Source organism: Haliaeetus leucocephalus, unplaced genomic scaffold (assembly GCF_000737465.1).
Source record: "Haliaeetus leucocephalus isolate CR32 unplaced genomic scaffold, Haliaeetus_leucocephalus-4.0 Scaffold206, whole genome shotgun sequence".
In the NCBI taxonomy this organism is placed as follows: domain Eukaryota; kingdom Metazoa; phylum Chordata; class Aves; order Accipitriformes; family Accipitridae; genus Haliaeetus; species Haliaeetus leucocephalus.
This window is the reverse complement of record NW_010972642.1, coordinates 3,540,998-3,554,599: the sequence shown is the minus strand read 5'-3', so window position 1 is coordinate 3,554,599 and position 13,602 is coordinate 3,540,998. Positions and strand designations below refer to the sequence as shown.

The 13,602-nt window shown below is 38.3% G+C and overlaps 1 protein-coding gene across 1 annotated transcript in view; it reads left to right on the top strand.

The window, feature by feature from the left end:
* The window catches only part of MGST1 (microsomal glutathione S-transferase 1), a 40,791-nt gene that overhangs the window by 197 nt on the left and 26,992 nt on the right, over window positions 1-13,602 (top strand). The gene's annotated exons all lie outside the window — the stretch shown is intronic.

The following is a 13,602-nucleotide window of genomic DNA, read 5'->3' as shown; positions in this document are numbered from 1 at the left end:
TCTGGTCTCCTTCACTGTAATTAGCAAACTGGTAAGACTCTCGCTTTGAATTCCACACTGCGCTACTACAATTTCTTAGGGCACCTGTCACTTTTGTGACATTACATACAGGATCAGAGAGTATTAAAAAAAAAAAAAACAAAACCAAAGAGGTATATCAATATTTCAGCTTCTGAATTTAGCAACACTCAGGAACTCAATCAGTTTATTCAATTAGTACATTTGGGGGTGAACAAGATTTTTCCCCAGAATTATATTACCCATTAAATTACCTGAATCCAATACTGTATGTGCAACTCTACCTGTATGTTAAAGATGTAAATACACATGAAAGCTAACATTTTCAGCACAATTTAAGTAACAGATCAAGAAAATAATTTGGTTAAAATAATCTAATACTCTAATTAGGCAACAAGTGAAAAATGGCAAGCAAAGATAAAGAGAAGTGTTTTGTTTTCTTTTTAAGGTTAACAATATCTAATCATGATTACATTTCTTGTTATTTTTGGTTGAAATTCAGATAAAGCTAATTATAAAAATAAGTAATGCTAATACATTTAAGTTAGAAAAGCAAATTTCAAAAGAAAGCAAGTTGAATGTATTAGCAAAGAAAAAAAAAGCAATCTACAAGCAACCTAAACCAGAACTGTTTCTTTAGCCAGATATTACACCATAGCTACAATGCATCATAAGGGGCAAGGGCAGAGATGATGTGTTCTCTCATATCAACCAAAAGCAATTACAAGCTTGAAAGGAAATTAGGAAGAGCCAAACTTATAGTGCTTTATAATGCTCCTGCTACCTTATCCACAGAGAAGTTTGCTGATTTCCCAGATCAGTTTCTCCATTTTGTGGATCTCATTAAGACCACTAACACCTGTTCAAAAAACTCCTAACTAAGAATGAGAAGCATTCTGCATTTATTTTGCACAAACATAAATGCATACACACTACAAGGCAGTGGTATATCAGGTCTGCTTCTCTAAATAGAGCTCAATGCTTCTAATGGCATTTTTTGAGACATAGGCTCTGCTGTTTGTTTCAATCTGTCCATATAACTACTCAAATTTTACCTCTTCAGATCTACTTAGTATATAAGAACTCCTACATCCTAAAACAGATGCACATTAATATATAACTAGTATGGATAAAGATAGATTCCAAGATTACCTCAAAAAAAAAAAAAAAAAAGGCAACTGTGATTGAAATAGCCTAAAAGCTCTGAAACTTAAATCTAAGTAGCAATAGATTGCTCCCCAAAATAATTCTGAAATATATTTTTTTTTTAATCAAGTACTAGTCTAAAGCAAGTACTCAAACAGCAAAGAACTTATAGATTTCAGAGACATCCAGTTGGAGATGAAAACAGCTGTGACTTGTAGCATGCCAAGAACTATTTCTGTCTTCTGATCTATAATAGCTAAAATGATCTTCATTTGGACAAACCAACCAGAGAAATCCAAACTAGAAGTCACTTATAACTCAGCTTAGCTTCTCCATCAAAGCATATATCTTCTGTTGCATGAAGATACTCTTATCTAACTTTTCATGAAGAATTTTTTTTTTTTTTTTTTTTAAGGAAATACAACTGCATTTTAGAATCAATGAGAAATCGGGATAAATACACTCTTGCTCCTATAGACATTTCAGTGTAAAATAGTCTATTTTCCTACAAATTATTTTTCTTTAAAGAGTGCAAATTTTACCTGTTCTCATGGGTACTAGCAATTCAAAGTGAATCATATCATGGCAACTGGTAGAGACAGCAGGGTTACTAGCTGGGATGGCTGTATCTTAGTCCTCACATGGTTTCATTTACCCTAATTTTGGGTTACAAGCTAGGGAAAAGGAATAATTGACTGAGCCTTATAAATGCCATAGAAAGCAGGTGGGTGATTTTCATTGTTACTTTTGAATTGCCTTTGCATGTGGCTAATATGGGTGTAGTGGTTATGATAGTCACAGATCACAAACAATGCAGGAGTTAACATGCTCAATGCAAAGAGAATATATAACTTCATATAACAATATGATCTTTACTGATTTTTTTTAATCACTTCTGCAGCAATTATAGATGATCTATCTAATTACTTGACATGGTTTTAGTTGAATTGTAGTTGAATCACCTGGCATTCACTTGGCTTATTCTTATTATATAAGGTAGTAGGACTGCATAATGCCTGATGAAAACCCCTATTATTTTTATTAACATATGTACAGCTTTATATATACTGAAGCAGCTAGAAACTAACTGCACCAAATACTGCTGTTTCAAAATCCAGCCCTTCTGGCAGTACCTCTGTCTGCCAGTAAGGACTTTGTATATTTTTTTAAACAAATCTTCTTTAAAGGATAGCTCTCAAAATGTGACAGTCAGGTCTTCGAGAGAGGTTTATAAAAATACTTGCTCTCACATGACAGTGTCAGCTCACTAGACGTCTGGCTGTTAATAAAAGAGTTGCTATTTGGTGGCCTATCACCCAAGGTAGGTTACTTCTACTCCTACTGGAACCTATAAATTAGCATTAGGCAAGTGAATTAAGTTGGACAAGCTGGAACTGAAATTGTCTCCTAATATTCTCTGACAAGTGACAGTTTTCAGTGCTTTTCTTACGGGGGTAGTTTACTGATATTGAAGAGGCAGAACTTCAGTGTCCAGCACAACAGTTCCTCTGGCTAAAAGGTAGTAGTGGCTCTAGACCTCTGTTTATGTCCTAGAAGGGTCAGTCTCTCCAATTTTTTAGCAAAATTAATTCAGCTTTACTCTTACTCTTTTAAAGAACATGTGAGAGGTGTTACCTTTCATCATAGCAGCAGCTGTGGTTCCTGCTAAATATCTGGGGTGGAAACATAATTGACACGGACAAGACTGACAATGCAACACAACGATTTTGACACTGTAAATAAAAAATTACATGGGTCAAATCTTTCTAGTTAACACCAGGATTCCCATTAACTTGCATGGGTTGAGAAGTTGGCTCAATGACCACTGACCTGAGAACTGCAATTTCAAAGTCAGAAGAAAAGCAAAGCAAAAGCTCTGGGTGAGAGCATTGCCAAACAGGGGCAAACATGCCTGGGGTTTGCTGCCTGATGGTGTAAACACAGGTCCAAGGTGGTAGGTTTGAGCAGGCGGCCACAGTAAAGAAACACAGCTCAAAGCTGGATGACAGAAAGGGAGAAAGCAGGAAAATGCTGCAAAGGCAAGTTTGGAGGAATGCTTCTGGCACCAAGTGTCTTGCTACAGCTCCAGGTGACTAATTAGAAGAGTTACAAGGTTAGTGATGGAAAAAAGAGTTGTGGTAAAAACACAGGCTAAGACTAGACTTCATGCTTTTCAAAATCACCACTTTAATTTACTTCTCTTATGAGTATGAGAAATGCTCAATTTAACACATAATAGCAGTTACCAGCCCAAGTTCGATCCCTGCAGGATGCCCTTCAGCAAGGGCAGCTAAGCATCACTCTCTGCAGGTATTGCTCATGCCCGCTTTCGTCTAGCGCAACGTGTGGCCTCAGAGAAAGGGTCAAGCACTCTGCTATTAGGTATATCCTTCTCTCTTTTTTTCCTTCCCTGCAGTTACATCTATAGTAGTGGGAAAATCAACAAATGCAAATTACCAGTCTTTTGAGGCATAAAAAATAAGTACTAGAACCTGCGGTCTTGTACAGGTTGGAGATGACCTGCCACTTATGAATATGCTTCACAGGGCTTCAAAATAGCTGTAAGGACAGAGTTTAATTGTAGAAGGGGTAAAGCAAAGGTTCATATTAAAAAAAAAAATAGACTTAACTTCTAGTATGAGCTTTCTTTGTCTTTTTCTGTCAACTTTTTTGGTTCTTTTTGTCCCTTTTTTTTCATGTTTAGGTGCTGCTTCGGACAATGTCTTATTTCCTATATCCTATTTCACAGGTGAATAATGAAACTTCTTCTATTTAAAATGTTACCTCAGACAACCATTTCAGTGATTTCTGCACTGCCTGTCACTGCCGTCTCGGAGTACTCAGGCTGCTGTGCAGGTATAGCCTTGAATCAGAACTGGGACAGAATAGGACAGTGCTTCTTTTGGAGTTCACAGCATTTGAAACCTGTATCTGATCCTTCTGAAGAACTTCACCAGCATTAGGAAGATGCTGACTAATATTTGTCTGACAACATACCAGAAGAAAAAATACATGCATAACCCAAGTGCTCTGTGAATCATGTAAAAGGTCAATTGAGAACCTGAAATGTGGTCGTTGGGAGGCTGAGAAAGCTTATTTGTGAAATCTGTTAATTAGCAAATCTACTCAAATAAAATTGTTTTACATTGTATAAAGATCTATTAAATGTTATACAAGTACACGTTGAAGGCTGAAAAATAGCATCTATGAAATAACCAGTTATTAAAATTACTGATTATATGAGAAATTCCCCGGGAAGTTCTGGGACTATGGTACCACATCAAGTTTGAATAATTTTTTTCTCCCTTTGATAAGTATTCTTGCAAAACCTTCCCCACTTTAGCCACATGTAACTGGGAACCTTAGCCTAGTACTGCCTTGGTGTGGGATAGATGTAATGTTTGCCTTGTTCCACGGCAACTTTTGTCTGTGAAAGTGCAAGACCAGGGTGACACGTTTAATTTAGGGGAAACCTATATTTTAAGAAGTATATTTGTTTATTTTCCCTCATGTAGTCATAATTAAAAATGATGTGGGAAAGCCATTTTCTTCTTCATTCTGCCAAAAGGTAACATACCAAGAAAGATAATCAAATCCCTCTCTCAAGAATGCCCAAGAGGTCCTGGTGGAGAGTGCAGACACGACCTCTTCTGCAAAAGGCTTTCTTTCCTCTGCTTGTGCTATGAAAGACTGCTGTAGCCATTTCTCCCTGAGTCCTACTTTTTCCCGAGTGTATATTTTTTTCTCTCTTTCTCCTATTCAAGCAGGGAATGTGGCTAAAGCACAGAACTGACAGGAAGCAAAACTTCCATAGCTTTTTTCCACAGTACCTAAGCAAGTGCAAGTGCAAGTACAAGACATGGACATACTGGAGTGAGTCCAGTGAAGTGCCATGAAGATGTGAGGGGACTGAAGCATCTCACATATAAGCAGGGGCTGAGAGAGCTGCTACTGTTCAGCCTGGAGAAGAGAAGGCTCAGGGGAATCTTATTAATATGTATATATACCTGAAGGGAAGGTGCAAAGAGGACAGAGCCAGGCTCTTTTCAGGGGTGCCCAGTAACAGGAGGAGAGGCAATGGGCACAAACTGAAACACAGGGAACTCAATTTAAACCAAGGTAAAAAATTCTGGGATTGCCAAACACTGGAAGAGGTTGCGCAGAGAGGTTGTGGAGTCTTCATCCTTGGAGATATTAAAAACCTGACTGGACACAGCGCTGAGCAACCTGCCCTAGGTGACTCCACTTTGAGTAGGTGGGGTGGACTAGACAATTGCCGCAGCTGCCTTCCAACCTCAACCATTCTGTGATTCTGAGCAGCAACAGTAAATACTTTGCCAAAGCAGAATCTAAGCAAGAAGATGATAGAGGAAAAAAAAATAGTTTCTTGACCAGTTGCTGGGTATGCCCTCTATGAGTGAGAAAGGTTTGCTAATTTACTTTTATAATTTTTTTTTCAGGGAGATGGTTTTAAAATTGCTGATCCTCAAACCTTTGCTATAAATGAGAATTATTTTGGCATGACCACACTGTTCCTTCAAACAGCACATGTTTTATTTTGGGGATTTTGTTCAAACATATATAATTATCTATGCTAAGCAGTTTTTCATATGTTCTAAGGCTTTTGTCTTATTGCACCTAGTTGACAGTTTTATAATTCAGGAGTAATTGAAATGCAATTATTTTTCATGATGCATGGTACGGTTTTATATCACGTTGTTGGCAGATATTCTTTATGATGTCGTTTGGTCTAATGGGAAAATTAGAAGTAGCTCTATCATATAGAAAGATGGCTTTTTTGTGTCATGTTATAGTTTGTAGATGGCACTCAGGATATTTTCTTTTGACATATAGATTTTTAGGTAGGGACTGAAATGAGATTCTAAAGCAGGGTTCACAGCTGAGACAATATTATCTGTACATCCAAGATGATTTCAACTATTCTCCCATAGTGACAGTTCATTTATATTCAAGTCCATTTAGTAGGCTGTGGTTAGTATTCTAAAATACATATATAAGTACTATGTGATGGTGGAGTTTCTGTTCTAAATTCATCCCTGATCCAACGTAACTGGTTTCAGAGAAGCCAGGAAAAGATGTCAGCATCTTTTTTAGAAGCAAATTGTCATCAGAACAGAGGATTGACAGTAGATCTCCCACCTCACTGAAGAGCTTTCCAACCACTGCAGTGCCCAGATAGTCTCTTAATCTCTCCTGCTGGAGCTGTAATACATTGTGTAAAGCTTTATGAGCTATGGGGAAGCTGACTTTGAAATCTAGAGATTAGGACTACTCTCCTGGAATTTGGGGAGAGGCAAATTCAAGGCTCTGTGTCAATGAATAGTTAATTATGCCTACAAAATAGATAGTCCTCAACAGACAAGAGTGAGAAAGCACTATCTGAGAAAAGCACAGTTTGGCACATTGGATGTAGGAGAATGGTAGAAAATGAGAGCTGAATGCTAGAGCCAGCAGAGCATCCTTTTACAAAGGGAAAAGAAATACTTTAAACTTTTCAGTTTTGTCCACAAAATAATATTTGGAATCTCACAAATTTTCATGGGATGGGTCAATGATCATATGAAACCTAGATCATCTGTCCATATACCTTCCTCATAAACAGATGACCGCATAGAAGTTGATGACAGAAAGTTTCAGACAGCCATCTTGAAACCTTTTTTATTTCCTTCATCTGTTCATATACATTTCCACCTTCTAAACTGGTACAGGAAAAAGCAATACATAACTTTATTTATTCAGTTGCAAACTTGAATGTCCACAATGTCAAAACTGTGTGAGTTACTACAGACTCTCTCTACAGTACCTTGTGTGGCTTGATTGAGGGAGAAACTGGCAGAATTTAAAATGTTTCTCCTTGTAATGGCCAATATTTTCTCAATAAAAATGTTTTTTGGAGAGTTTGGAAATTAAAATGGAGTTTTCAGTCTTTATGAATGGTGTTAGCATTGCCAGCAGGTCAAGGGAGGGCATCCTTCCACTCTGCTCAGCACTGATGAGGGGATGTCTGTCGTACTGGGTACAATGCCTTCTATCACCAGCAGTTTACCTAAAATGAGTGAAACTGAAGTTAAACTCCTAATCTGGGGATAGGTACAGTAGAACTGTTTCAAAATTAGCTCTTATTCCTGCAGCAAAGACAGGCAGGTTGAAATTTTATACCAAGCATGATCCAAACACAGAGTTTTTTTGCTAAGGGTTTCAGGATATATCTTCTAGACATGGATCTGAACTGAAACCATGAGTCTGAACAGGTCTGGGCACGTTTGTATCCTGATGTTATCTCCCAAGTGCAGGCACTTTTTTAAGCTTTCTATTATGTTTGACACTTAATGTGGAAGCCACACGCATCTTCTAAAGTGGGAAGCCACATGTTGCTTCTTTTTTTAACCACATTAGGGCCTCTGTGTCACCTAGATGTAGACATATACGCATCCTAATAATCAGCCTTCTTTCTGCTTGCCTTCTTCCTATATGGCACAGTGAGAACAAGAAAGTGACTAAAGGCCACCCTCATCATATGGCTGAAGCATATTGGTCTGCAGACATACATGTACACATTTTGTTGCAATCAGCTCTTCTGAACACTGATTTTCAAATGCAGATGACAAACAGTCAATATTTTAGGAATAATTCTGGGGAATTCCATACACGGCTTCTGAAACCACAGCTTGTGTGCAGCAGCAGGTCACATAAACTGCTTTATTTAGTTTCCAAGGAAATCAGCCGGTGCTTGGGTTAGCATATAATTTTCAGTCAGTGGCATAGGCGATAAACTCTCCATCTTCTCTTCCTTGTTGTTTCTTTTCCCAGTACTCTTGTAGCAGACTTTGGGAAAGGGGCTGCACAGAGGCTTAGCTCTCACCACATCTGCCTCTAGAATTTTTACAGCCTCCAAAAGTTAGTCCAGTAGCACACAGGAACCTTAGCAAAGGGCAGAATCCTTGGCCCAGATATGAGTCTCAATGTAAGAATGGTTTGCCTTATCAGAAGTGCTCAGCACCTCCAGCCTTCACATCAGTCCATAAAAGCTATGGCTGCTTGGGGCCTCAGGAAAGGTGTGGGATGTACTCAGATACCAACCTTCTGGCACTGATACCTCCAGACTTTAACACAACCCTACTCCTCAGCTGATTGCTTATGAGTTTCACTAACGCTGTACTAAAATGTTGTCACTGAATCCATCTAGTACTTTCTTCCTACAGTCCTTCAAAGAGATGCGATGGAGAGGTTAAGTACACTGTACACAGGCAAAAAGAGAAAGAAACCGTGGATTCGCTCATTCTCTCTCAGACTTTCTTTAGTTAGCTGGAGTAAAACACAGTACTAAACCACTGTACAGCTTATAATGAAGTACCCTGAGTTGTCTTTAAATATCAGAAGGCAGCATGTATGCTACTGATTTATTACTGGAGACAAGACACACTAGTGTCTGTTACATGTTATAAGTGATTTGGCTATCATTTCAAACAAAGCATGCTTTTTTATTAAAAGCACTTCAGTTCCCTGTTTTAAAACCATCAATAAATAGAAAAAGGAGAGGGACAACACATAGCAACTTAGTGGAGAATGAAATCAGTATGTTGCTATTAAAAAAAAGATTTTTCAGAATATGGCTAAGGAATCATGATTGCAAAAGCATGATTTTAAAGGTCCACTGACACTCTCAGTAGAGGGTGCTCAGCTCCGTCAGGAAGGTGCTTTTGAAAATCAGTAGACATTATGACTCAGAGGGTGTTCAATGGCTTGCACGGATGATGTGTGAGAGTAAGAAAATATATTTTGTTAACTTGTAAGTGTGGGCAGCATCTATATTTAATTTCTCTGGATGTCTTGCCATTGAACATAGCAGGTGAAAAAAACCCTGGTAATTAAGTTCAACTTAAACATAGTCAATCAACTTTTTTCAACTTCAGTTACTGTTTAACCTGACTGATTTTGACTGAAACAGATTAAAGAAGGTTTACATAATCCTTTCCACTGATGGAATTGGTGGGTGCTGTGATGTCTGTCCCAGGGTAGAGATGTCTTCAGCTGCAAAGGTTTATGAAGGGAACATCTGCCCATGCCTCAAATGCTGAGATCAATACATCGTTTAACTTTATAGCTGGCTGTGCTTCTGGGCCTCTGCTATTTGATGACTTGAATACACTTTTTCCTGACTACTTAGGGCAGTTTAACGACATCACTGAATTTCCAAAAGTATAGTTACTCCCACCTAAATTCCAGTCCATGAGATCTGAATCTGTATTTGGAAATATTGTTTTCAATTGCTGCTTAAAAATATACAACCATCAATGGCTGTTACACCTGCTATTCAGGGCTCACGCAGAATGCTTGTCATGTTCAATACAAGAACCACCTGCAATATCTGTCCGTGCAGTCTTCAAGGCATGGAAGCAATTTAAGAGAATGAAAATCATAATAATAATTATTAACTTTGTTTACATTTGGTACATCTTTAAGATTAGGAGGTTTTGGTTTTTAAACACTGGACTTTAAATTTCACTCTTAATTGCTGGTTGTGCGAATTTCAGGATAGAAATAGAATTGTTTACATGGATGACACAGTATTTAAAAATAATCCTTCCTCATTTTGAGACATGCAATATACTACATTTTGAAAAATTCATTTTTCAGAGATGCACTTGAATGTATGATTCCAAAACAATATAATCAGACCAAATAGCTTTATCAAAGATAGCAATTCAAAGCTTTTAGTGCAAATGCATCACAAATGCTTACACTTAGAAATTCTCTTTGTAAGACTGTGTTTACAGACTCTGCCACAATAGGTAAAAGAACAAAAATATCTTTGATGATTTAGCAGAGAAAAGGGTAGTACTGAAAAAGAGATGAGAAAGAATGGGATGCAAGACACTATTGAAAAATAATTGATACTGTTACAGGAAGAAAGGCTAAACTCAAAAAGAAAGACAGAGAGGGAATGATAATGAAATAGGTTTGGTATTAGATGTTCACATTTTACAATTAGATACATAAGTGTTTGTACATCAGCAAAGTTTTGTCACATTCATACTACACATTGACCTAAAACCACATTTGAGTTTCTCAGCTTTCCTCCCTATTGTTTTCTCCTTGACAGACTTTTTGAAGATCTTAAGATACGAAATCTCTTAGTGAGACGTACATCAAGTAACTGTATTTGTGGCAGAAGAGATGAAGGTGGAGGAATGCAAACCAGGTTTTGGCTATCACACCGGGATCTGACAGGAAAAGAAAAGCATAGGGACACCCTAATTTCCTCACCCAGTTCCTCCGGCCGAGTAGGAATGGCGAAGGAGAACCCTACATGCCAAGTGAGGCACAAGGGGACCACACGGGCCACACTGTTTAACAGTGGTACAGCCACATCACCAAAAGGCTTGCCTTTCTCCATCTGTAACAGTGGGCATCAAGTTTGGAGGGAAAACCTCAGGTTGTAACCGAAAAAAGCCTGGAATTGGCCCAAGAAATCAGTCTGCATACATGTAACAGGAACCGACACCTCAGCACTTTGCAGAGTTTTAGTGAAGATTATATTTAGTTTTTACTGCCACGGTATCTCTCTATCTGCTATACACAATTCCCTTCAGTCCCTTTTCCCAAACAAAACACCACAAACATATTTGAGAGATCAGTAAGACTTTAAGACAAGTACTTTAAAAATAGTAAGTGTTAAACTTCGGATGACCTATGCAAATCTGTTCAGTCTTTTTTTTTTTTCCTCCTGGATTGTGAAGAGTCTTTAATTAAAAAATAAAATTTGTTAATAGTCTCAAAGCACAAGATGGATTTACTCTGGGGATAATTGCCATGAAATGAGAGTTTCTGTAAAGCCCAGCTTTACTTTTTGCAGAGCATGGAAAGTGTGGAGCGGATGAAGTAGAGGTACAGACCACTAGTAACCCCAAGTGCCAAGCTAAGGAAATCACATTGGCTTCCACCTTTTCCTTCCAGTCTCCACCTTTTTTCTTTTGCTATAATTTCTGCCCCATCCTCTCAATTTCTCCACCCTGCTGCTATTTTTACTTACCTCCAATTTAACCTGGCCTTTATTTACTTTTTTCTATCCCTGCACGCTCTTATTATTCCTCCACAGAGAGCAGCAGGAACTCAGATTTCTGTATCATTATTCCTCTTCAGCCTGTTCCCAGACTACTTTTTGTTATCACTACCTTTTTCTTCACTCTCCCTTTCTACAGTTTTGTCGCCTTTTCTTTGAGGGGGATGGCGAGGTAAAGAAAGATGTAAGAAAACAGAAGCTGGTGAGAATTTATTTTCTTAGAATATGCCAGCTCTTTAAAAATCGAACAATTACACTACATGGGTCCAGATTAGCAAAAATCCAGCAGATTCATGCTTGTCAGGCCAGACTTGTGCAAAACTTGCCTGCCTTGCTGTCCGCTACTGCCACAGTGCCTGCTGGCTGGACTGCCTTCAAGTCAGGAGCGACACATGCTCCAGAGCCTACATGTCTTTAACCATCTAAGTGCATGCTTAGGAGCAGGGAGGGGATGGAGTATGCTCTGTGCAAAGGGAATCTTCTGACGATGCCGGTGCTACAAATCCAACAATCTTTCCAGGGCATACAAACTGAGATTTCAGAGGAGTATGCAGTTACTAAATACAGGCAGATATTTAGCATATTTGGCAAGTGTTTCAAGGGATGAGGATGGCACCTTTGGCTCCAGTGCCTTTCCATAATTTCAAGTTCATGTTCCATGGAAGACTTGCAATGAGTTTATTTCTCCCAGAATACTGTACCTCACTACATCAAAATAAACACTGAATTCAAATCGGATTTTACATTTACTTATTGTTGATAGAGCAGATAACTTGGTCTGGCTCTTTCCAAGAGGAAAGAATCATGCTTCTCGCTGAAAAAAAAGTCAGGGAGATATTTAATATGATTGCAACTAACTGTTAATATTCAGGCAGCAGACAGAAGAAAAAATAGCATAGTTATATAGTCCCACTGCAGAGATGTAACATTTGTAAGATCATCTCCAACGCAGTGCTTGCAGGTCACGTTTGTTCGCATACTTCAGAGGAATGTTTTCTAATCATCCAAAGAAGTTTACAGTGTTGTGTTGAGTTGACACCACTTGAAATCAGGTCAGCAAGCAAGAGATCCATAATGAAAACAGCTGTATAACACTTGTATGTGCTGTGCAAGTGGCCGCTGCTTCCAGTTTGGTGATGAAATCATGATACATATTTTTCACAGTGAAAGATTTTGGCAGTCACACAACCATGCTTTCATGGGGTTGTGAAATCCTGAGCAGATCCATGCTTGAATCTTAAGTTTTAAAACTTCTTTCTCCTCATAGTCCATAGTGTGTTTCACCTATGGATTTTGCGGGTAACCCTCAGTAGGTCTGGCAGAGTTTGCCCTTCTCTGTGGGAGAAAATGGAATATATCAACCAAGAGTAGGTAGAATTTCAAGTCTTTGGCATTGAATAAGGGAAAGAGTAAAAGTTAGGTTTCAGCATATGTGTATGAAAGTATCTGTTAATATATTTGCTATGATATATAGTAGTGTGTTCAAAATGCATCTTACCAGAGCACTGTTTTTCAACAACTTATTTGTGAATTTTTAAGTGTGAATGCATATCCAGAGGCTCAACCTGACAGTCTTCAAGAGTCTCAATTTTCACAGGATGTCTCTAACTAGTCACTTTTGAAAACGTTGTCTGTTGCTAATTAAGTCTGGCATGTTTCTGTCAGATAGGCAGGGAATGTTATTTGCCACACTAGAGGTGGCTCAGTTATGATACAGAGACTTTGTGGCCCTCTTGCAAATCAACAGCAAGGCCAAACATAGAAATGAAGAATTCTAAATAAGATCAGAGGAGAGGCTATGGTCCTAGATAATGGCTCTACTTATATAAGGATGAAATCAAAGCCATTCCAAGTTTAACATGGGAGGGAAAACAAAAGAAGCCTTTTCAAAATATCCAACAGTGTGTCAATCAGATCATGGGCTTGATGTGTGGGGCACACCGTTTAAAGCCTTTCTGTCACTGGTACTGAGTATTATGTTGATGTCTGTCTTGTTGGGAGAATAACTTCTGTCCTGAACCCACAGAATTTTTCCAAGCAGACATTCTCTAAATTGCTCTGCCTTGCAAAAACGCAATTAATTTAAGTGAATCTGATTTTTCCAAAATCAGGCATTAGAATAAGCCTTACCAAGCTGTAAACCTTGTCGGATCCCTTGGCAAGGATTGTTCTTCCCTGCCTATTTGAAATCAGAAAACAAATACTATACTCCAAGTATTGCAAGATATTTAGCAATTTTTTACAATGGCGCAGATTTCTATTCAGTTCTCAGGAGCGGCTTCATAACAAGGTGACAGCGTTACTTCTGATAGTTAGCAGACATAAAATGGTCTTATTCTGCACAAGAGTTGGAT